This window comes from Pimephales promelas, chromosome 13 (assembly GCF_988280905.1).
Source record: "Pimephales promelas chromosome 13, fPimPro1.hap1.1, whole genome shotgun sequence".
Classification (NCBI taxonomy): Eukaryota; Metazoa; Chordata; class Actinopteri; order Cypriniformes; family Leuciscidae; genus Pimephales; species Pimephales promelas.
This window is the reverse complement of record NC_142781.1, coordinates 9,468,770-9,495,233: the sequence shown is the minus strand read 5'-3', so window position 1 is coordinate 9,495,233 and position 26,464 is coordinate 9,468,770. Positions and strand designations below refer to the sequence as shown.

The window sequence follows — 26,464 nt, the reverse complement described above, 5'->3', positions numbered from 1 at the left end:
CAGATAGCCCTTCAAACGAAGATTTTTCGGGTGCACACTTCAAACGAAGGGGTATGAGAAGTGTCACTGCTAACCCAGGCTGGCTGCCCAAGTGACAAAGGAGACCCATAAATTTAAGTATTTGTGGCTTTAATAAGTATTATAACGACAAATAATGATTTGCTTTATATGTTACATTCAATATTGTGTTCATATTTACGGTCAGTTTCTTCACAGAAACGTTTGTAAAAAAAAAAATCGCTAAAATTACTGTAGTTTGCTAACGATAGTCCCGCAACATATTTTCGTCGTCTCCGTTGTTTCCTGCGAACTTCACAAGATGCAAGAAAATAGCTGTAACCCACGCGACTGAGATAACTGCAGCTGTCGACGGGATCTTGGAAGTTGTGATAAACATCGGCGCATCTCCTGTGACGTAGGCGCTAGCGACGACTTATAATGACGTTTAACGGAGGCGTAGTGGTGTCCCATTTCTTAGGGGAATATTTTCACCCCTACGCATTGCCACTCTGTTTCAAGGGTCAAGGGGAAGGCGAAGGGGTAGGGCTAGGGGAAAGGGAAGGGGTAAGGGGTAGAATTGGGATTGGCCCTTAGTGTTGTTAAAGGGATAGTTCACTTTGAAATTAATTTTTGATATGTTTTAGCTTACTCAAGGGCATCCAAGATGTAGGAGTATTTGTTTCCACAGTATTTTCAATTTTGATATTTTTAGGTCAAACCGTTGTTGTCTGTCAGTCATATAATGGAGGTTTATGGGGTCCACCTCAAAGAGCATGCACAGAGAAGTCCAAATTAAACATGATTTAATGACTCGTAAATGTAAGTACACATTGATGGCCTAATGAGTGGTTGGACACGAAACGAGCGGTTTGTGTGAGAAAACGAAAAGTATTTATATCGTTTTTACCTCTTGTAATCACAGTCACGTCCAAGTACTCTGAGGGAGCGGGCGCTTTGGTCTGCACAAGCGCCGGTAAGCCCCGGAAGTGATTTTGCACGTGTACGTCACTCATTGTTTACAGAAGTGTTATCCCTCACTGTGAAGATCTAAAGATATTTAGAAATACAGGAAATTGCAATAGAAGACGATTTCGATATATCAACAGGCAACGTTGATTTTTTTTGTTTCGCAACCGCGCAAGAGATCACTTCCGGTGCTTTTTGGCGCTTGCGCAGAACGAAGCACCCATGCCTTCAGATCACTTGGACGTGGCTGTGATTACAAGAGGTAAAACGATATAAATACTGTTCGTTTTCTCACACAAACCACTAGTTTCGTGTCCTAGGCCATCAATGTGTACTTACATACGAGTCATTAACTCATGTTTAATTTGGACTTCTCTGTGCATGCTCTTTGAGGTGGACCCCATAAACCTTCATTATATGACTGACAGACAAGAACGGTTTGACCTAAAAATATCAAAATTGAAAATACTGTGGAAACAAAGACACCTACATCTTGGATGGCCTTGAGGTAAGCTAAAACATATCAAAAATTAATTTCAAAGTGAACTATCCCTTTAAATGTATAAGGAATCTCTTAATGAGATTTAAACAAGTAGAATTGGTTAGTGGCTTTACATCCTTTGTGGTTCCTTGAACAACATGCAAACAATATGCATCGCCCTCTAATTTAAAAGGGGCGGAGTTGAGGGCTGTGACTGGCTAATATAAATATTGCCCCAGGAAAAACAAATGATGCTGATTCAGGACAAAGTCCTCTTTTTGTAAAAGTGTTTTTGAGTGAGTGAGAGATGACAGTGAGGAATGTGTGGTCCATCTATCCAGTCGGCAGATTAATAGGCTGTGAGCTGTTGTAATGAGGTGCAGTAAATGTTCAAATGTCAAATTAGCCCAGCAGCCTCTCAAACATGGCAAAGCATACGCAGAAATGCTTCTCCTCTGACTCTGTCTCTCTTTTTATTCCTCCCTTTCTTTTTCTGTCTCCATTAATGAAGAATAAGTTGGCTTCTGTTTCTTTAATGATGTCTCCCATGTTTAACCTCCGGCAGTTATACGCCGTTTCATCACTCTGACATTTCTAATCATAGAGGCAAATTCAATTTCATCCCTCAAATGGGCTCTTGAGCTTGCGAGACAATTCTGTGTAGGGTCACGGCAGTTACAGCGAGTGCCACAGCCTTGTAGACTCATCGTTTTAAAGCCAAGATCATTCATAAGTGAAAAGTTTGTGTTCTTAGAATAACACATTCATAAGAAATTAAATATTTTCTCGCCAGGTGGCAATTGCCGGTGTTGGAGTCTATGTGCATATTTTTCTGTATCCATAATTAGGCTTGACTAATTAATCTTTTAATTATCCATACTTAATGAAGCATAGTCAACGTCTATTGTTCTGGAACGATTGAGAATTATTATTTATTTATTTATTTATTTATTGATGAAATTCTGCATTTCAAAATTCTTTCTCACACTTTCCTCACTAAATCTCACGATTGTTTTTTCGTTTTATTTTTAAAGAAAAAATGGCAGTGTAAAAAAAAGAAGTTTTTCAATCTTATTATATATCTTATATATATAATTTTAATCATTTTTATGGAAAGCAATGTACAGATATCTGGGAAAAGATTATTGCAATGTGGCTCCATTCAGAATGTAATACTAGACTACTGTTTTCATACTACTACATACTACACACACTTATTCCACAATTAACATTTCAAACTAAATTTTCATTAAATTTTGTGTAAAAATGAACTTAAATTCCAGAGATGTACAAAACTCTAGACAAGTAATGAGAAAACTGTAATTATTAATGGCTCATCTGTCAGATGGGAGATAGAAGGTCAAGTTGAGCACATTACATTGAGAGTCTGTGCAGTGTGCTTTTTGGGATATGCACAGTGTGCATTGTGGCAAATGTAGCACTTCATCTGTATTTTATCTATTAAGTATCCCATGTGTACTTTGCATACTAAAAATGTCCAAAAATTGGTATAGCACTATTCCAAACATGTCATCTAGATGGCAGCAATGCGCCTGTCAAGCCGACACTAGCATGCAGTGCAGGATCAAACTGGAACACGATCCCCAGAGCATGCAATCACTTCTGCTTGTATTTGCATCACTGTCTTCATCTTTTGCCAAACACATGTTCACAGACACATGCACAAACACATGCACACACCATGCGTCAAAAGCTCCTCCTCCTCTCTTTCGACGTAAACGGTCCAAATTGTAAGTGGGCATATGATGTCTTTACTCTGTTTGGCATCCAGAAACACAACGGCACACTCCACAGCAGAACGGGGGCCAGTGGTGTGGCCAGAGAAAGAGCAACCCTGCGTGAGGGTGATCCTAATTAGCGGGTGTCGTTGCCCCTGCGCGCTAGTGGGAGAAAGAGCAGCCTTTAATAACTGAAATCCAACTCAGTCCAACAGTCAGACAGCCTAAATTAATCAGGTAGACAGACAGGCAGAGAGAGCGAAAGAGAGTGAAAATGAGAACATAGCCTAGTGTGTGTGGTTAAAAATGGTGGATGCAGTCCGTAACCTAGATTGCAGCTGCAGGTTTTAAAGCATTTTGTTTGAGCCAGAAGCTTAGTGCAGTTTTTTTGTGTGTTTTTTTTATTTATTTTTTTGTGTCCGTGTTCATAAATCCTTCTATTGTGCTACGCTGAAGTCGGAGAAGAATAGAAGGTGAATACGGCAGCGTATTCATCACGCTAGCCGAGCAACACAACAGAAACGCTCAGCTAAGCTTCAGCAGACACCTCAGCCTCCAGGGCACCGTCTTCAGCCAACTCAACACCTATTTATGAAGACCACAATACTCCTGCGACACCCTGCATGGCATTGCGAGCTTAGCCACAATGTGTGTGTGTGTGTGTGTTTGTGCTAATAAGCTAAAGATTCATTCCAGGAGAAATGCTAGATTCATTGTTTTGTTCTACAGTGAACTCCTCCCCCTTCCATCTTCATCATTATCCCGGCTTTTAATTTATCCCAAGGACGTTTGAGCCATAGGCTCAATCCACAACACTGACCGAGGCAATTACTCAACTTGCGTAATTGAATTAGCACATTCTATCCGTTATTTGCCCGCCTCCTCTCGCAAAGGTCGCGGTTTATTGTTTATGAGCAGTTTGAGAGGCATTGTGCATACGCACACTCACACGCACAACAAATCATAGAAACATAGGGAGAGTGAATCAGTTTAAGTTGGCATTGTAATCGTTCAGAGCAATTTGCAATGAATCTCATTGTCCGGCTGTAATCCTGCTGACAGCTCAAATGTGCTTGATCGATTTCCTTCGGAAAATGCTGTTTGCTTTAGTGCTGGTTATTACACAAAATCAAATTCCACAATAATAAACTCTCAGCTTAAGAAAACAGATGAAAAATAAATTAAAGATACTAAGATACAGTGATGTCCTCAAGCTTGTGTTTATCTGCTATGTCTCTATATTAACATATGCGAAATAAAATGGGAACCCTCCCAACAGTCCATTAACCATATTTAAGGGTTATTAAACTAAAAGCATGTTTAATTAGTTAAATTAAAAAAAAACACTTTCTAACAATGAGTAAAAACTTTTCTTTTTTTTATCATACTCTGGGACTCAGAAATAGAGTAGGAGAGCTGGTTAAGTGTAATGCTATTACAGTTTTTCTCCATTGGTTTGGCTCATTTCTTGAAACAGAAATGACATTCTCAAAACAACATGGACAAACCTCCAAACTACTTGGCAATTGTTCACAACAGAATTGAATTTCTCATTCAGTTCATCAAATTGCAAATGCCTAAGTACATGTCTCAATGTCTCAGTACATCTTTGCACATGATTAAGTACAGGTAGCCTACATTTAGCACAATTTCCAAGTGAATAGATCTTGTTGATCTAAACCGATTGTTCATTCTCAGTCTAATGGTTGTTCACTCCAAAATGTGTCGGCGTCATTTCATTGTATAAGTCATCACATGCACAATAGTCTGTTCAATTGTCAAAATTAGTCAAGAACATAATACCATGAATACCATATATGAATCCCTTGGAACATTCGATACATTTATTACAGCAATTGAAAGAACTTGACTAACAAAGGAGGAGTTTCACACATCTCAGGTGATCAATCAGAGTTTCACACATCTCAGGTGATCAATCAAACCGTATGTTTGGAGAAAAAAAAGAGCTGCAATTAGTGCCTCCCATGTACTGTAAATCTGTCTACAGTAATATCTATCTTTAGATAATATCTATCTAATACTGTGGGTTTTACTATAACATTTTAGTAAGTCTAGTCATTGATGATTTTCACCCTCCCCTTTCTGTCAGATACCCCCTGTAGTACCTCTGCATAGGGATCCATGTACCCCAGGTTTGGAGCCACTGGAGTGGTGGCAGGCAGTATATTGAACTTGTGGAGAACAGAACATTCCTATGTAATTGGAGGTGTGCCCATGTTGTTTGTGTCCATGTAGTGTCCATGGGGCACTGACTGGTTAAATGAGAATGAAATTTAGTTTTGACACATGAGTGAACTGTTTTGGGAGAGGTATGAGCTTTTGCAGGTGAACCCTGGTGTTGTGCCGAACCATCCACGTTATTTTGGCAAAAGCGCCAAGAGTGTTGAGAACATCCGGTCTGTTTCGAGAAATGAGCCAAAGCAATTGAGAAGGATCTTTGTCATTTTGGTTGCACTGACTCTTTATATGCGAAGTGAATTTAGTTTTGAAGCATGAGTGAACAGTTTTGGGAGAGATACGAGCTTTTGCAAGTGAGCTATAGTGTTGTGCTGAACCGTAAGACTGTTTTGCCAAATGATCTTAGAGTTTTGAGAATGTCATTTCTGTTTCAAGAAATGAGCCAAACCAAAGGAGGAAAAACTGTAACACTGGATATTAAATGAATACTCGCTCCAAAAATGGAAAAAACAAATTATAATTATCTTATAATTTAGTCCCATATGTGTATGGCTTTCTTTCTTTTATCAGTGAAATACAAACTGTGCAAAACTAAGCTGTCTCTGTGAGTCAGTGGAAGTGGATGAAACCCTCAATGTTGATGCTTCATAATCCATGCAAAATGAGCATGATGGTAATCAATGTGACCCTAGTTGATGAATCAATGTGTTCTGGTGCAAAACAATAGGCGTGTGTGAAAAAAAAATACAAATGTTGTAAACTTTTTAAACTATATACTGTACCATCACTTATTGCCAATTGTCAAAAGCAGGTTAAATAATGTTCACGTTAGACGTAGACCTTAGTACATTGCGAAGCGTGTTGTAAAACTTGTTCTTGAAGTTATGCGGAAGCCGTCAAGCTCAGAGAACCATCAAGCTCATGATGGTTAGTTGATGGTTTGTAGTTTAAAATGGCCATCTGGTTCATATGTGATCATGAAACTACAATGGATATTCAGGGGGCCCTGGTTTCTTTCGTTGGCACCCTGTGATTGGACCTCTTCGTTACAAATAGAGACGGTGCCGGAAGTAAGAATTCAATACAATTTGCCATAAAAACGTATCCATACATGATAGACTTAAATCCAGCTACGGCTGTACTAAGCGATTGCATATGCTCATATAAATGCCAAAAGTTCATGGGGCACTAACCTTGTTTTAAGATAAATACCTTTAATTTGTGATGTCTTGGATAAATACTTCATTACCCACAATCCTGAACAATCCCACAATCCCACAGTGATGCATCTGATTGGTGGAAGTCGTGTAACTGTCCGGGTAAACCCCGCAAAGGTCCGGGAAGACTGAAGATCTTGTAATGACGTAGGGCTAGTTCATTGGTTGCACGTCAGAGGCGCCCGCGCCATTGGATGTGCACAGCCTATGAGCGAGCCAGATGCTCAATGTTTTAGCATGTGCAAATGCTTTTTGCATACGAGCTTCCGCTAATTTGAGGAAAAGAGTTTCCCTGCACATTCACTATATACAATTCACTGGAGGAAAAAGTTCACGTGGCCGTCGTCAGATTTGGAAGTCACTCAAAAGGGTGGCTTTCAGTCAACTTTAGTGAGGCATGGTGGTTTATGGGAGGAGTAGTTCCTTTGCTCTGAGATGAAAATATGTACACAGGCTTGTACCCTTGACTTTTTTGGGATTTTCTCTTCGTTTTTTTTCATTCGAAATGATATGTTGTATATTCTTATGAGTTCAGCCGTGGCTGGTTATCCTCAGACATGCTCTAATACTCTTTAGATATGGATTTTACAAAACGTCAATGGGAGAAATGAATGGGAAATTTACTTCCGGTACCAATGCTCTCTTGGGCTGTTGGCAGTACTGTGATGCTCTATTGGGGTCTAGTAGATTCAGATATGAAACAAACAGGGCGGGGAATGTCTTGCCATTTGGGGTCCATGCAAGTCTAGAGCCCTCGGTAATCTTGCCCTGCCAGCAAGCTTTAATAATGTGATGTATTTCATCTTGTAGCACTGTGATGGTTTGAGCTATGCTCCCCAGACTCATTTAAGTTTAGACTCAGCATCTGCTGAGGTGTGATGGAGATGTCCAACACCTCATTATTCACGATTGAGCTGTGGACGAGAAACGCCCCTGAAAGAGCTACCCAAGGCCCTCTCTCTCTTGCATCTCAAGTGAAATAAGGCCAACACATTTTTTTTTCTTTCGGCTGGACATTTATAACCCTCAGCATATGTACCTGGGAGTCCCGCCTCTCCTTCCAGCACATGAATAATGCATCAAGCCCATACATAAAACATGATGGGTGAAGGCAAACAGGTGTCCATGTGCCCCTGTTCTCCGGGATCCTGTTCTGGTTCAGTGTCAGTCACAGATGGGAAGGAAACCATGCCAGATAGCTTCAATCAAGATATTTTGCTTTTCTATGGCTGTTTCTGGAAGAGATCCTTCTCACCACATCGTCATGGAAAACAGGGCTTCATCCAGCCACAAGGAAATGCAATATTATGTCTGAGAGGCAGTGCTTTCATGGTGCAAGCTGAAGCTCTTGTGCTTTGATGCTAAATGACAGTTAGCGCAGCACTTTGCGGCGAGTGAGGCTTCTTGTTGGGGCTCTAGGGAGATCAGCGTTACCCCATCAAACAGATGCTATTCCACCCACGCGCAAGCTTGCAAGAACCTAGATGTCTCTATTAAAACGAAATATTTCATATGGGATGCGTAACAAAGTGCAGACTCACCGTCGAGTGCTCTTCCCTGTAATGCCGTTACATTTTAAAACGTCATTGATTTTCTATACCGTGATGATATGGTAAGGGTTTAAGAATCAGCCAAGAATGAACATTCTTTCATTATTTACTCACAACTGTGTCACTGAAACCCATTTGCTTTTATTTTTTCAGTGAAACTTAAGAGCAGAACGTTTTAAAGAATCTTCTCAGAGCCATTCCCATGCAACATTCATAGTGAGCATGTCAGTAGAGGACAAAAATACCATACACTGCAAACAATAAAGACGTTATTATTTTATTGTACATGGATTCAGAAGACTTTTAATACAGCATGCTGCTTTTATGATAATTGTTCGGTGTTTAGAAGCTGTCAGTGGATATTATGAACTGTAACTGTACAAAAAGTTGCACTTCTACTGAAAATAAAGACGAATGGGTTTTGTCAGGAATTGTTTGTTTGTGGATTTCTTTAGACGAAGCTCTTTTTGAAGGGCTTTCACATTACAGCTCTTGTGGAAGTGTGGGAGAGCACTGCTGATATTCTTGTTTGAAGATTATTTCCTCCATATACCGGAAGGCTGACCTCAGCTTTACCTACATTCAGAACGGAGATAATGCTTATAGACGCTCACCTCTAAACCAGAAGCCTTAGTGAAAGAGACGTTTGTGGCTGTGTGTAAAGATAAGAGCAGCGCTGCCACGGAAACTCTGCAGAGGCTTGAGAAGGAGGAACATGATTGAATCAGTCACATTACGAAAATGGAAGGAGCGGAGAACATCCATCTGCTCTCTACAGCCTCGTGACCTTGAAGCAATGAGGGTGTTTTCTGCTCTGGTGTTTCCTGACAAACATACAGGCATCCATCAACACAAGTTCCTGCATTCCACGGTTGGGCAGAATCTAGAATAGGGATGGCGAAAACTAAAAATGTTCTTGACCGACCACTGAGCCTCATTAGCCGGTTAAAACCGGTTAACTGATTGGTTTAAAGGGGTGGTTTACTGCCTTTTTTTTTTTCTTTGCATGATTGTGTTTATGGGGTGCAATATTCGTGTTTTTTTTTCTTTTTTTTAAGTCTTATTTTTCATAAATTTCACGTTTATTGTAAGCCACATTCTCCTCTGTCATTTGAACGACCGGTTGACTTCCTGAGTCTATGAAACCATTCCCTCAGAAACAGGCTCAGATTGGTTAGTTTGGGACGGTGTGTTGTGATTGGCTAAACTGAGTATGTGTACGTTGTCCGGAAAATACACCTTTACGGGCGAAGTTGCTTGTGTGTTCCGGTCAAATGTAAATAATGGTGTCGATACTGCAGTATCAGTTTGAGCCAGAATCAGACCCAGAAAGCGGCAATGAAGAGAGTCAAGCAGAACCTCACCACACACGGCTCTTACAAAACGTTTCTGAATGGTAATTTTTAACTTTATACACGTTTGTTTTACACAATAGCATCAAACTAACTGGGTACTATATACACAAACAGCCTTGGCATTGGTTTACGTTCTTGATCAAATCGTAAAATAACGTCATAAAGTATATGTACATGAAAAATACATTTACAACATTAGTACATATACAAAATTCAGGTCCATAATGTTTGTACGCTTTTGTTGTAGACAAACAGGAGGGACGGTTGATGTAAATGTATGGGTTAGTGATGTCTAAAACCCGGCTGTAGTCCCAATCGAGTCGTTTTGTAGGCATTAAACTTCCTGATTTTAAGGACAATATCTCTGCTTACATTGAACTTTCAGTGCTGCAACTTTGCAAATACTGTTAATGCACCAACAGCAACATTACACACTATTTAAAATGAAAAAAGGGAAATCGCAATGAAAATAAAGACGTTAGTCTAGCGTTAGAAGCTCATTTGAAACATTGCCGTGGCTCGTTTAAGAAAATGACAGCTCCGAAGAGACGCTGCTTTAGTTTGAGGTTACGTTAACGTTGGCGCTAACAATAATAAAGAAAGATGATGATCATCATCACCTTATATGTTACCACTGAAAACTGAAAATTCTCTATATTTCCAAATCTAAGCCCAGCAACTTACATCTGTGTCATTCTTTTAGGTGAAATGGTCCCACACACAATTTTCTTTTTCATCCTGTCATCTGTCCTGGCTCTAACCTTGAGTGTTTTAGCCTGAAGCCTTTACTTTTTGCAAATCTTGTAAGCGCAATCGGTCAAACGGTCATCGGTTAACATCCTTAATCTAGAATTGAAGATCTATTTTCCTTTCGCTGAGTGTAAATCAGAATCAATTTGGGCATGTTGAGAGACAAAAAAGGTATTAATGATTTGCAATGTAAAAACCTTCACAGTCACATAACAAAGACATTTCATTAGTCCAAAACAAGTTTTACAGCAAAACGTCTATAATTATCATTAATTTTGATTGACTATGCGTAATTATTCCATATGCACAATATACTTTTCTCAACTGATTTGATGGCGACAAAGGCTCTGAGTTATTTGCGCTTGAGCACCAAATCAGTATATTACAATGATTTCTGAAGGATCATGTGACACTGAAGAATGGAGTATTGATGCTGACAATACAGCTTTGCCATCACAGGAATAAATTACACTTAAAATATTTTAGTAAAAACAGTTAAATTGTAATAATGTTTCACAATATTACTGTTTTTTACTGTATAGCAGCCTTAGTGAGTATATGATCTTTCTTTTCCAAAAACATAAAAAAAACGTAATTATTCCAAACTGTATTGCTGAAACATGTTAAAAAATACATGTGCAAAATGTGTTTGAATTACATTATAGTATTACGTTATAGAAATGTTCTTTTGTTATTTCCAGACCACCCGAAAGTTCTGGAATCTGTTGTAAGTCTCTAAAGATAGTTGGTAAGAAGTTGTGAAGGTATTGCATGACGATCACATCACACGCTTTGAATTTATTCTATTGATCGTGACCGCTGTCCAGTGACGATACACTTTATTTATAACTGTCTACCAGTTCTGAACCTCTCACAAGGATACTATAATATAATTGGCTCGCACATATAAAGTAACTTTTGCCACAATGGTTTTACGTGAATGTCCTCTCAAGTGTAACAAGTTGCTGTTGGTTTGAAATCAATAGGCATCATTTTATTTGCTCAAGGCCTTTTTTTACCTTAATTGATGTTCTTCAAATATATGGACCTGGGGTGTGAGAAGAGGAGGAAAGCAAAGTGTCTGTCATTGAAGACAGCATTTTATATGCCGCTCAATTTCTCAAAGTATTTAATGCATTCCTTCTTTTCCTCTAGTGCCAAGATTTATATAGAGGTATCTGAAGGTTGAATAGGTTTTGTTGTCCTGTTCTGCTGAGATTTCTGCCTACCTGTTCTGTAATAAGCTGGTAAACTACTCAAGCAAAAATGCTTGGTTACACATACTGTAGTCCTTAAGAATGTGTGCAGAATCTATTGCTATTACCATTTGAAAATATAGAAATATCGTTTGTCAAGTATTTGGGATGTTTAGTGGAATAGTGAGCTAAATAAAAAAAAATAATAAAAAAAATGTGACTAAATGTTAATGCACCACTTCTTTGGAATTTAAGGAGGTGCGCTCACAGGACACATTGATGCACATGTGTTGGGCTGTGGCACTGGCATCATGTTTCCTTTTTTCAGCATCTGGCTCTATTCAATTAAAAGGCCAATCAGATTGAACTGGAGTTGAGACAAGAATCATGTGTTTGGGGAGCTTATTAAAAAGCAATTGGCATTAAGATCATGCCCATGACAAATGACTTTATAGTAGGGATGGGACGATAACCGGTTTCACGATAAACCGTGATAAAATGTACTGACGGTTTTATCGTTTAAAATTTAATTATCATTAAAACCGTGTTTGATTATCGCGATTTTAATAACTCACTGCGTCGGCCAGTCTGACGCAGGCGCGCAGCACGCAATATTTTTTTTAAATTACTATTCGAGAAGGAATGGTGGAAGGCAGTGACCGTGCTCAGGAGATTTTTCAGCCTTTTAAAAGGACCAAATCTGAGGTGTGGTCATATTTTGGGTTTTACAAAAGTCCTGAGGGAAACTTGATCGAGGATGGTCACCCTGTCAGCCGAACAAAAATTCACTGCAATAGAAACACTTCAAATCTGCAGAGTCGTCTTGTGTGATCATCACCCGAACGCAAGGCAAGTTAACTTTGACCTTAATACCAAAACTACGTCTGGGAAACAATTGGGCACGAAATGTTGTTTTGAGTTGAAACATTTTATGTCACTCACTTGAAATAGACGTGAAGCTTCCACGAAGAAAAGTTCGTAGCAAGTGGATTTGAGCTAAAGACGAACGAACAACTTCAAACAAGACTATTATTAAGAGTGATATTTTAAGGGATAGTAAAGTATGGATACATCACGTATTAAACCGATTTTATTTTTACCACATAATTACGGGGACATATTGAATTGATAATGATATTAGCTAATGTTTTAAATCTTACCTATTTATGAATTCATTTTGTAAAACAATCGTCCAGACAAGATATATCACACCAATATTATCAAACTCTGTAAACAATAAATCAACTCTGATTTCATTTTTGCAATACAATCAAAAACCGGAGACGCAAGACGGCAAGTTGTATTTGAATGAAACAAGAGCGCGCGTCCGTTGTGATATGGATGTGCGCTGTGTAATAATGTGTTGCTATTGACGACGGGCATTATAAAGAAGCAAATGCCATAGAATAGAATCTTGCTTAAAAAAAACTGCATAGAGAGGCTTGTTTTATTTGTTGTTTGTTGATTTTCAATTATAAAACTTGTTGAAATGTTTTCAGTGTGAGCATCAGTTCTTTTTGAGCACTTTCATAAATTTTTAACAAAACCGTGATAATATTGATAATCACGATTATTTTGGACACTATAATCGTGATATGAAATTTTCATACCGTCCCATCCCTACTTTATAGCTTGATGTGATTTCATCAACGTTATCAGAGCACACTGGGTCTGCAGCTGTGAGAATATTTGATCATTGTTACTGAGCTTGAAGTTTGGTTCTTTTTTTCTTTCTTTTTAGCTCCACAAGTCATTGTCAAATTGAATCAGTTTCTATTCAACTGCAGATCATTTATCATTGAAGAATACCTAGAATGAAAGTTTGTTTGAAGTATTCTTGCTCTCAGGAAGTTTGAGTTAAGATTGGGTCATGACATTTATCAGCTCTGTTCAGTGTCAAATTGAACCCTGAGATTTACAAGAAACTGCTTGAGGCATTTCTGAGTTCCTGAAGATACTCCCATCTGAGAGAATGCATATTTATTAGGACGGGTTGATAGTATATATTGAACCAATGAACCAATATCAATTCTTAAAGGGATAGTTCACTTTGAAACTAATTTTTGATATGTTTTAGCTTACCTCAAGGGCATCCAAGATGTAGGAGTCTTTGTTTCCACGGTATTTTCAATGTTGACATTTTTAGGTCAAACCGTTCTTGTCTTTCAGTCATATACTGTAATGCAGGTATATGGGGTCCACCTCAAAGAGCATGCACAGAAGTCCAAATTAAACATGATTTAATGACTCGTAAAAGTAAGTACACATTGATGGCATAAGACATGAAACGAGCGGTTATCAATGTGTATCAATGCAATGTGTATCAATACAACGAGCGCAGACAGAAGCGCCCTCGCCCTCAGAGTACTTGGATGTGACTGTGGTTACAAGAGGTAAAAACGATATAAATACTGTTCGTTTTCTCACACAACCCGCTCGTTTCGTGTCTTAGGCCATCAATGTGTACTTACATTTACGAGTCATTAAATCATGTTTAATTTGGACTTCTCTGTGCATGCTCTTTGAGGTGGACCCCATAAACCTCCATTATATGACTGACAGACAAGAACGGTTTGACCTGAAAATATCAAAATTGAAAATACTGTGGAAACAAAGACTCCTACATCTTGGATGCCCTTGAGGTAAGCTAAAACATATCAAAAATTAATTTCAAAGTGAACTGTCCCTTTAAGTTCCAAGTCAACATTTTAATCTGTGCTGTTTTTTTGCAAATAAACTTTATTTGCAGTGGGCATATCCTATTCAATAATCACATTAAGCTATGTACAGTACATTGTTACTTTTCATATGAAACAAAGTCTCATTTTCCAAATTCAAATTTTATCACGGAATTCCAACAAAAAAAAGTTGTTTCGCTCTGTGTTGCATGTGATCAGGGCATCTTTTCCTCTTTACTACTAGTTAGGCTATTGCACAAAATGAGCATGAATGAGCATCATGCTGAAAGAAACAGTACAACATATTGAAACCTATTATGTCGAATGTAATGCTTGTAAGAAAATAAATGTCATGTAATCTTACCTCAGGAAAGAAATTCAATAAGTGTCAGGGTTTGGTAGAAAACAATATTATATCCAAAAATAAATACATTAGCAAATAGGTTTTGACTCTGTTGTTAATTTTAACCTTTAACATTATAGTATTGTACCAACTACCAGAGATTACAACATTAGTTGAGGATGTTGATTGAGATAAATTGAATATCGAAATTGAATTGAATAAAATCAAGAGCTTGTGCTTAAATATCCAATCAATTTCTCGAAACTCTTTGTCAATAACCATCCATACTACTCGTTGGTCATTTACTTTAAACAATAAATCTGTTTACCTAGACAAAAAGGGGGGTGGGAGGATATAGAAAAACAAAAAAGAAACTTGTAATTAAACTACAGCTGTAACATCATTTGCACATTTTCCCTTCTGTGATCATTGATAGAGGTTTAATTTCATATGGTTATTTTTCCACGTTTTCTGCGCTTATCGACTCTCCTGGATGAAATGCCTCTAATAGACTGCAACTCTGTCGTAACCTTTCCGAGGAATATAACACTCAGGAAGCAAACTAGGACACCGATGTCATTTAGATTAAGGCTGAGCCCAAGAATGTTGTTATTGCATTCAATGGGTGACAAGGGACCCAATTACCAGACAGGACTGATGCCTCCAGGGTCTGCCTTTTGAAATTGTTTCACATGTACGTGAGACGGATGGAGAGCTTTTGACTGAGATAAATATGGGGGTCAAAAATGGGAGGACACAGTAGTGAAATTGTCCAATTTGATCAAATGTGAGCCAATTTGTGACATGCCTTGATCATAGAATTTTAAATGGTTTTGGATGAAATGACAGAGTGCTTGGCCCTATCAAGTTAGGCTTTTGTAATATTGAATGCAGTTTGCATACATAGTAGTCAGTTGTCAGTTTTTTTTTTATTATTATTCAATTATATAGGTGTTAATATAATTACAAAATTAGCATTATGTTATCATTTACTCACCCTCATGGCAGTCCATGTTGTGTGTGACTTTCTCGGAAGACAAAAGGTGATATTTAGCAGACTGTTTGAGACTGCTTTTCCATTTGTTTAAAGCATCCAAATTACTGGCTATCAAGCTCCATAAAGGACCAGAATGCATCATAAAAGTACATGTGACTTTATTCTCAGTCATCTGAAACCATACTGTAGCTTTTTGTTTGGAAGAGACTGAGATTAAAGCTGTTATCTACCGATAATCTTGATTCAGTTGCATTACTAAAATCTCATTCACATTTTCATACTGTATATACAAATGCACGGTAGATATCACAACATCGATGTCAGATTATGTAACACAGTCTCATCCCAAGAAGTCCCTTAGGACGTCTTTTGACCATACGTCAACATCCACCTTTTAGGGTACTCTTAATCGTCGGTTGCATGACGATCCCGGGCCGTCATACAACTGACGCTTTACCTTTATCATCGGTTAGGTTTAGGAGTAGGTTTAGGGGTAGGTTTAGGTCTGGGGTAGGGTTAGGGTCCGATAATGTCATCTAACCGACGTTTAAGGGTACCCTGAAAAGGCGGATGTTGATGTATGGTCAAAAGACGTCCCAAGAAGTCAGTTCTATGACGTCTTGGGATGAGACTACACTGGATTATGACATAGCAAGTTTGAATGTTGTTCAGTGAATAACTACTTCAATTCAGGTCTGAATTAAAAAAAACTTCAATTGTGTAAATCAAATGGAACTATTTTATTCCTGCAGAGATCATGTTTTTAAATGGATGATTGTAAGGCATATTTATTGTTTGTGTAAAATTCCCTTTAAAAAGAGAATTCCGGCGCAAAATGAACCTTTTCTAAGATTTGTTTTCATGATAATCGAATGTAAAGAGTTTTATTTCTAAAAACTGTTTAGCATATATGCTAGTACTGGGGGCATTTACTAAGTAAAAAGAAATCGCTAGTTTATACCACTAACAAGGCTCAAAATAGCCCCACACTAACACAGTAGCATAATGAGGGTCCATACATGCAAAACGAAGCATTGATAACTTTTTAAGTGTACAGACCGTTTAATAAGAAGATACTTTATGAAGACAGTTCACTTCGTGTATACAGACAGGAACCATCTTGGAAAACAGTCACGAAAAGTCAAACCACGAACGACGTGCCAAGTGTGCTGAACTGTACGAAGTTCAGCGAACTTCTGAACTGCATGAACGGCGTTTCGGGGATCGACTTATCGAGACTATTTTTCTAAGATGGCTCCTGTCTGTATACACGAAGTGTCTAATAAGTATCTTCTTATTAAACGGTCCGTACACTTACAAAGTTCTCAATGCTTCGTTTTGCATGTATGGACCCTCATTATGTTACTGTGTGAGTGTGGGGCTATTTTGAGCCTTGTTAGTGGTATTAACTAGCGATTTATTTTCACTTAGTAAATGCCCCCAGTACTAGCATTATACGCTGAACAGTTTTTAGAGATAAAACTTTTTACATTCGATTATCATGAAAACAAATCTCAGAGAACGGTTGACTAGGTACCGATGTTTTATTAGACCAAAGGTTCATTTTGCGCTGGAGTTGAGTTGAAGTAAAAGTAAAAAATAAAGTGGTTTTCTTCTTCTGAAAGTTGTATTACTCCAGAAAACTTGTTTTATGGTGTTTTTTTTTCTTCTTCATTTTTTGGAGTTTGACAGCCCCTGCTTCTGTTCAAAATTCTGCAGTCAAGTATATCAAATGCTTAGTTTTTACCATCAACTTAAATCGACAATCAGGTCACATTGCCCTCAGGTACTGTAATAAACCGAAAATTCTCAAGCCATTCCACAAAGCAGCATGTTTCCCTTTCTTTTGTTTCCAGTAAATCTGTTCATCCCATTGATGTCACCATTCTTTAGAATCTTTTGTACAGTTCTTTTTTTGAGAAACAAATCTCATCTCTGTCCCAAGGCGCTTGCTCTAGGTAGATGTTCTGAATGGCTTTGTCTCTGATCTTTCCCAGCCAATTACACAGATGCTGCATTCTCTCACTAGGGTCTTGGCACCAGCTTCGCTCCCCGTCCTGATCATGCTTGCTGATTGGTTTGTCTGTGATTCGGTAGCGTTGTGTACTCCCTGCACTTCAGCTCTGTGCTGTTGTAATCATATATGGTGATGAAAGACTGAGATGTGTACTGGCTTGGATGAAGGGTCTTACGAACATGCCAGGTTGGTGGCGCAGCATCTGTCCTGCTGTTGGCTGTCTACATTTGGCAGTGGTGTGGTCCCTCATTCCTGACATCGGGCCCTTCCCACTGCAGCAGCTCGATGGGTTTTATTGGTGCCCTCGACTGCCCCTTACTCAGCCTGCGAGGGCAGAAATCCGAGTGATTTATTGCAGGGTTCACTGTCTGATGGATGCACTCGGTGTAGACGGTTTTGGCTAATGAGTCTTTTACAATTAGCTGAGCCTCTCAGGAGATGAAGAGAGAGATGTGTGTTAGGTTTTGTGTTATTTTGAGACCGATTTTCCACCCTCACCTTCAAAAGACGACACGATAAATAAAGGAAGTGTCTTGTTTGGCTCAGTGTCCATTTGGCATCACACCAACACCGTTGTTCAGATGAAACGAGTGGAGATCGATGCACTGGTTTAACATTATTATTTTACTTATGGAGTTAAAAGCTGGCTGTGTGCTTTCTGTTGTCCTTTATGGTTGCTGCTTGTCAGATTGTGTGATACATTTTAACGTGTACTGAATCAGTTTTGTGTCCAAGATAACATGCCAATTTATCAACATATCATAACACGTTAACACTTTACAATAAGGTCCATTAGTTAATATATTAACTAACCTGAACTAACCATGAGCAATACATTTGTTACTGTATTTGTTAATTTTTTTTTTGATGTTAGTTAATAAAAATAAAGCTGTTCATTGTTTGTTCGCGTTAGTTCACAGTAGGGCTGTCGCGGTAACCGCAATATTGTAGTACCGCGCTTCTGACAAGTCAACCGCAGAGGATTGCACGTAACCGCAGCAACCACGATATTCACGTTTTTTTTTTTTATAAAGCTATACCCTTCTTGTTTTGAACTTAATGCATGTGTATTGAATGTTAAACAAGTTCATAATGATAACAATACTGTTTATCATGGTGATGTGTAGCCTACAGGCTTCACACAGACAGTGAATGAGAGAGATCGGCAGAGCGTGTGCAATTACCTGCATCTGTCTTTGAAGTCGTGAAAAGCTTGTCGTGTCAAAGGGAAGCGAAATATTTGTCACATCATCATTAACGTTCTTTTCACGGGTATTTTCCCATAAATGCGCGACAGCAGCAGCGCTGGTCAGCATCCCACAGCACAAGGAAGCCGCGGTGAAATAAAATCAGCGAGTCACGCATTGAATCAATGCTATATTAGTCTAAGTGAAGCATCAGAGTCAGCGTTGCCCATGCGACGCATTGGTGCTCAGCTGAGCCTTGAAAAGTTGAACCTCAAAGTTAAAAATAATTAGCCTAACATCTTGTTTCTTTACATCTCTTTTAAAGAATCAGCTTTTTTTAAACGTGTTCGTTGAATGAACGGTTCAATGACTCGCTCAAATCCGTTGTCATAACAATATGCGAGCTGAGTGAAAGTCTTTCAATGCGCATATACTGTAGACGCTGTTTAGTTTCGGTTACATTGGTTACTGAAAATGTCCTCGTTTTTGTCCACATCGTAAACTTTATTTATATAGCAACAAATACATAAATTAAATAAATAAATAAATGGCGGTAATACCGCATCTCGGAAGGGAAATTCCATAACCGCGACAGCTCTAGTTCACAGCGCATTAACTAATGTTAACAAGATTTGAATAAAGTATTAGTAAACATTGAAATTAACATTTACACAGATTAATAAATAAAAGTGCTGTTCATTATTAGTTTGTTAACTAATGTAGTTAACTAATTAACCTTATTGTAAAGTGTTAGCCATAATACCAACAAAAATAGTTGCTGACATCACAGAAACACACACACACACAAAAAAAAATTAACAAGAGAGCATACATGACATATCAAAGGCCGATTTCCTAGGTATTTAGAGCTTGTATACTGTAGATGTAACTGTATTCTCACATTTAGGGCCCTATCATACACACCCTATCAATTCAGTGCCAGTAAATGCCATGTTAATAGCGTGCGCAACTGGCTTTTACACTCAAAACACATCCATTACTCATTAAGAGAATAGGGACAACCCTTTTAGACCATGTGCCGATACCAATAAATTTGAAAGTTTTTTACATTAAAATTGAATGTAATGTTTATATGACATATAATGTAACTTTAAACCATTTATATGGTAATTCAGTAATATATAACAAATGAACTACAAACCACTTTGATGTCATAGCATCTGACTGTCATAATTCAGTCTGAAGTAGTGCAACCACAGTGTACACACAATTTAAGTGAAAAATCTTTTACAATCTGAAATCATATGGTATGCGTTTGGCTCGAGTCCGTGTTCACTTTACCAGGATCCTTCCCATTGTGAGCTCATTGCAAGTGAGTTCTAAAAGATGTAAAGCCGAACAGCCGTCTTCCGCTCATAATGATGATTATTTCACGAGCTTTGGGTTTCAATTATCCATTATCATTTCTGCAGAAGGAACACTCTGAGTAATAGAGCTATGTTTAGCCATGCAATGGCTGGTATAATTCTTATGGGAACTTAAATTAAAGTGCATAAACTCCCTTTAGGACATTTTTCATTTAAAGGGGAGATACGAAAGCTAAGCTGTGAGCATTTATGTGTTTGCTTTGAAGGCCCTCCTTAATTTTTATTTTATTTTATTATTTTTTTTTTTGGGGGGGGGGGGGGGTGGCATCTTCGTCAAAGCGTCTGTGTGTTGTGATAATGTTTTCTTTTTTCTTCTTCTTCTTTTTTTTCATTTTCATTTGTATTTCCTAACAGACATTTTTTTTTTTTGATGTGCTGTGTCTATATCCTTTCTGCTTGACACATGGGCTCTTCCAGGATGTATGGCGCCGCCCGTACATGATCATGTGAAGGGACTCTCTATCTAGTGGAAGGCTTGTGATTGAAGACCATCACTGCTATGCGATGTTTGATCTATGATGGCAACAGGACCATATCTTATGAGCCTGATGGGAAGGTGTTAAGCAGCTCTCAGGATAGGACTGTAGATTGATGGTGCTGAGGCAGATGAATCATATCAGTAGGGAGCATGAGTCCTAGTCAGTTTAGCCAGGAGACCAAAAACGGAACATTTCCCCTCAGAACGGATGATTGCAAAGTCCAATACATTCGTCTATTGAGATGTTGTTTAGTGTTATATATATGGAAGCTTATTTCCGTCAGAATAAAACAATTTTATAAGATAATTGCAACTTTTTATCCCTCTATTCTGACGTTTTTTTTTCTTTTCTTTTTAAAGTCTGGGGAAAAAGAATGACCTTTTTTCTCAGAATTATAAGTTAATATCTCACTTTTCTGACATTATAACTCGCAATTCTGAGAGAGAAAAAAGGTCATTTTTGCCACTTTAAAAAGAAAATAAAAAAGTCAGAATTACAATTGTGAGAAAATCATCAGAATTGCTGGATGTGAACTAGCAATTGTGAGAAAAGAAGTCAGAATTGTGAGATAAAAAGTCGCAATTACCTTTTTAATATGTATTTTGTGGTGGAAAAAGCTTCCATAGTTATAGATGAATTTGTGGTCAAAGTAAAACAAGTGCACACTATACTACTGTTATCTCACTAGATGTACTCAATAAATACAGTGGTTGCTATATAATTTGATGATAAATTATTATCATAATAATTATTATTATAAAAGCTCTATAGAATTACACATTAGCATTATATATGTATTTAGTATACTATTTGAGCTGCACAAAATATCGTTTTAGCATTGATATTGCGAAGTACTACTGTACTGTGCGCAGACAGCATGTGGACACCAAATTCATTGCCTTTGTCTCTTCTTTTGAGCTTGAATGGACACGTGCATGCAAAAATAAGTCAAAATGGCCATCTCGGTGAGTATCCACTTAAAGGGGTGGTTGATTGCAATTTCACTTTTTTTTTATTTTAAATAGTGTGTAATGTTGCTGTTGGTGCATGAACAGTATCTGCAAAGTTGCAGCGGTGAAAGTTCAATGTAAGCAGAGATATCATCTTTTAAAAATCAGGAATTTTAATGCCTACAAAAATGACTCGATTGGGACTACAGCTGGGTTTTAGACGTCACTAACCCATACATTTGCATCAACCCCTCCCTCCGGAATATGCAGAAAAGGGCATGCGCATATTTCTGCGGCTCGTCGAGTGTGTTATGTTCACCCAGCTGTCAGGTCTTCTGTGTTCGAGCTTCCCACAGATGCTGTACTTCGTCAACAATGGATACAATTTATGTTTGATTATGTTCCTGAAAATGACGGTCGTAATCTAGCTCTCTGTGCTGCACATTTTACGGGAGACAGCTTCCAGAATCTCCACAAATTCAATGCCGGATTCATCAAGAAACTGTTACTTAAACATGAAGCAGTTCCAACTTTAAAACCAGAGGCAGCAGTTGTTGGGCCACAACCTGTAAGTCGGCTCAGACTTAATCATTTTAAATGTATTGGTATGTATAATTTCAGATGTAGCCTTGTGTTTTATTTATTTTATTTTATTTTTTTCAAATGCCAGTGCTGGCTTTATAGCCACTAGGCTACTAGTTATCAAGTTTTGTGTCTACGACAAACGCGTACAAACATATGGACCTAAATTTTGTATAGGTCCTAATGTTGTAAATGTATTTTTATTTTTAGGGTGACCAACTGTCCTGTTTTCCCAGGACATGTCCTGTTTTCATATAACAATATAACAATTTTCTATCCATACAGAGGAGGCATAACCTACTTTAAATGTATTGAAATTGGCCCATGTGTTTGCTGGGCCGAGTGTCCTCGTTTTTGGTCATCAAAATATGGTCACCCTATGGTGTTATTTTTCGATTTGATCAAGAACGTAAACAAGTGCCAACGCTGTTTGTGTATATAGTAGCCAGTTAGTTCAATGCTATTTTGTGTAAGACAAACGTTTATAAAGTAATATATATATATATATATATATATATATATATATAGGCAAATTACCATTCAGGAATGTTTTGTAAGAGCCGTGTGGTGAGGTTCTGCTTGACTCTCTTCATTGCCGCTTTCTGGGTCTGATTCTGGCTCAAACTGATACTGCAGTATCGACACCATTATTTACATTTGACAGGAACACACATACAACAACAAACTAACCAATCTGAGCCCATTGCCTGTTTCTGAGGGAGTGGTTTCATAGACTCAGGAAGTCAACCAGTCATTCAAATGACAGAGGAGAAAGCGGCTTACAATAAACGTGAAATTTATGAAAAATAAGAAAAAACACAAATACATGTTATATTGCACCCCTTAAAACGCAGGCGGTTATGTGTTGTAAACAAGAAAACGGATGTGTATCATCATATTGGATCTGTGCGTTCGTGTTAAAGTGACAGCAGCCTAATATCCCTGCTGCAGTCTGCCACCACCAATAATAATCAAACAACAAATGAGAAAACCACTTATGTAGCTTTAAAGGGCCCCTGAAATCAAAATGTACACTTTTTAGCTTTTAGTTTGAATATGTTAGCCTAAAGGCTATGAATTATCATACGGTTGATACGGTTATCACCATATCTTCAGCGTTCGGTTTCGCTTCCATGGTGCTGTCCATTACAAATTGCAGTCTGTGAGGTAAACTAAACACTATTGGCTATTTGAAAAGAGGGAGGAGCCATTCAGTATGCTCCAGCCATTCAGTATGCTCCAACTGCACTTCAGTTGGCCTTTAATTATTAAATAAAGGTAAATTGTATTATTAATTATATTTATTATATTTTATTTATAGTGAAGACTATGTCATGTTATTTTGCATTTGATTGTTCAATGTCTGTAACTGAATACAGTTAGATGTACCTGAAAAACATAAAGCACTATACTTATTTAATTTGTATTTTTGTTCTTTTGTATTTCTCTATGCTTATAATTTTTTATTATTTTAAATACAGATTCACTCCCTTACCAGCTGAACATACTTCATCAGTGGTTGGGAAATATGATTTTCATCAAATCCAATACATATTCTCAAGGCAAGCCATTGGTTATAATTTATTGGTATGGACCCAAAAAATCTCTACATCTTGTTTAACCAGACTGACACAATTGGATGAGAACAACATTTGAACTGAATTGAGCTGGATAATGGCACTAACTTTGCAACATCGACACTGATATTGAATTGAATTCAAACAAAATTGAACTAAATTGAGCTGAATAATGACACTATTATCTTCCCTAGCGCTGCTGCTGATGTTTTCTTTTTCTTGTTTAGAAAGCTGCTTTGAATTAATATGTATTGTACATTTACATGTATTACATTTGGCAGACGTTGTTATCTAAAGCAGCATGTGTTGCATTCAAGGTACACATTTGATCAATTCTAGATTTCCCTGGGAATTTAACCCATGACTAGATTTGCTAGCACCATTCTTTACTGTTTCTAAAGTACAGGAAGGCATTGTATAAATTGTTATATAAATGAATATGGCTTGACCTCACAGCACTAGTTGACTATGACCAATTTTTTAACATTTTGTTTTTGTTGTGATATGATGTTGTAAAGTTAGCATTTGTTCCCTTAGCAGAGGATACCACTATTCCGCAATATTAAAACTAATTTTTTAGTCCACTTTTTTTGTTAGTTTGTTTATTGTGCTATTGTCTTTCGGTGTTTACAGAGACTGTTGGCTGTCTGGATTTACAATACAAAATGTGTTCAGGTCTTCAGGAATCCTAAACATATAAATAAATAAAAAAATGCTGTCACATTTATGTCCACATACTCAAATAGCATTGCTGTGTTGAGGTCAGGGATAGACGAACCATGTCTTTACATTCGATTGGTGGAGGATTTGTTTGCTGTGGTTTGGTCTGATTTGTTGGTTTGTGTCCTCAGGGCAGAAGAGAATGTTCTTGGTTTTATGCAGACTGTGGTTTTGATTTAATTCACAGCAGGACTGTCAGACTGATGTGTCAGGAACAGGGTTTGGTGGTGGGGGTGTGCTGCTCTGGGTTGTGATCACCTCCACAAAAATGAGCTCAGAGTCAGAGATTGAAATGAAGCTTGATGGAGCACGCTTGCCCATTATATCAGTCCTACTAATGCACGTACCTAACAAGTCAATGCTTGTGTTTACACCAGCCGCGGCACACAGTGTTGTGCCTGAACGCGTTCATATTTTGGGCGAATATGAACTGAACGTACTGTATTACTGCCTGATGAATGTTACTGTGAACGTGTTTATTCTGGTGTCTGTGAACAAACGCTCTCTCAATTTGCCTTCGATCAATAGGGTGCCAGATTTCTACTGAGCCTTCCAGGCGAAAATCCATCTAAAACACTACGTAAACGGGACTTAAAGGGGTGATGAACTGAGAAATCAAAATTTCCTTGAGCTTTTGACATCTAAGAGGCCATCATATTATAAGAATATCCTGTACGTTTCAGAACTGAAAACATCCTTTTTAGTCCAATAAAAGCTTTTATTGGCACCAGCCTCAGCAAACGACTCATTTTTCAAAGTGGGGAACTATGACGTCAAAGAGGATAAAACCCCACCCCCGCAGAAGAAGAAGATCAACGCCTACTTCAACACGGCCGGTTTAGCCCCGCCCACCGATTCGTGCATTACATGCATAGCTAAATAACATAGATGCCTACCTCGTGATGACAAACCGGATCGAGCTAGCGAGCAATACAAAATATTGTGCAGTGCCTGGTTGTGGAAGAAGACAGTCGCTGTATAAGCGTCCTCTGGAGTCCAATAGGACTGCATGGATAAATGTTATTTTTAATGACGTTCCAGCTGATGAGGTAAAACATTGTCCATCTGTTCGCTTCATTTTGCTGAGGATTGTTTTGTAAACAAGACTAGATTTGCAGACTGATTAAGAGTAAAGAACGGTGCTGTGCCGTCTATATTGGATCTGACAGGAATGGTGCAACACACCGACTCTGGGTCGAACATGTATGGGCGAATTATTACGGTTACCATTTTACAACATTGAATGTTTTCAGAACCATCTCCCCCAAGTGCATCGACGTGTGAGTTGAAACTCATTATAATATGCAAAACTGTTATCCACTCACAGCAGTGGCCGTTTACTTCCAAGTCTTGAGTGCGAGACGCTCATAAAAACCGAGCGTTTTTCAGGTAGGCTCAAAACTTGGGTACAAAATAGCCTATTACTTATTCATTTTGATGTTTTTGAATGCAAAAACCAAGTGAACGTCATAAGTTGACCTCAGACAACAATATAATTAAAATTTAAAAAGCCAGTTCATGACCCCTTTAATATGTAGCGAAAAAAAGAAAAAAAAACATCCCATCTGGCAACACAAGCCACCAGTGTCGCACCGCCGCCATCTAGTCGACAAAGCATTGAGGAGGCGTTGTATGATAATTTAAATGAGTTTTATGGCAAGGTCGGTGAGGATGGGAAACATTTCTGTGCAAACTTTGCCCGCCGATAAAATCATTGCTGTCTGTGGTTGTATATTGGTTTTGGCAATAATAATAAAAAATAAAAAAAAATAGCTTGCAGCAACATATGGAAAAAAAAAATAATTATGAACTAGTTCATTTTTGGAACTTGTGAACTTAGTTCAAAATTGTGAAGTATGAACTATGAACTGAACTAGCTCATTTGTGAACTGAACTTTGAACTTTCCCAACTCTGGCGGCGTGTTTCAGAAACGCCCCAGCCGCTTCGCTAAAGATAGGCGCCGAGTCTAGTTTCGACGGGCGCCAAGCCGCACCGTAATTACAAAATAAAAGTAAAAAAGAAAAACAGCCAATTTCAAAAAAAAAAAAAAAAACACTGTGCAGACTCCATTGTATTGCAGACCAATATATCC

At 38.1% G+C, this 26,464-nt stretch overlaps 1 protein-coding gene across 24 annotated transcripts in view; it reads left to right on the top strand.

Moving 5' to 3' along the window:
• nrxn3b (neurexin 3b) overlaps positions 1–26,464 on the top strand; it is a 431,860-nt gene that overhangs the window by 183,386 nt on the left and 222,010 nt on the right. The gene's annotated exons all lie outside the window — the stretch shown is intronic.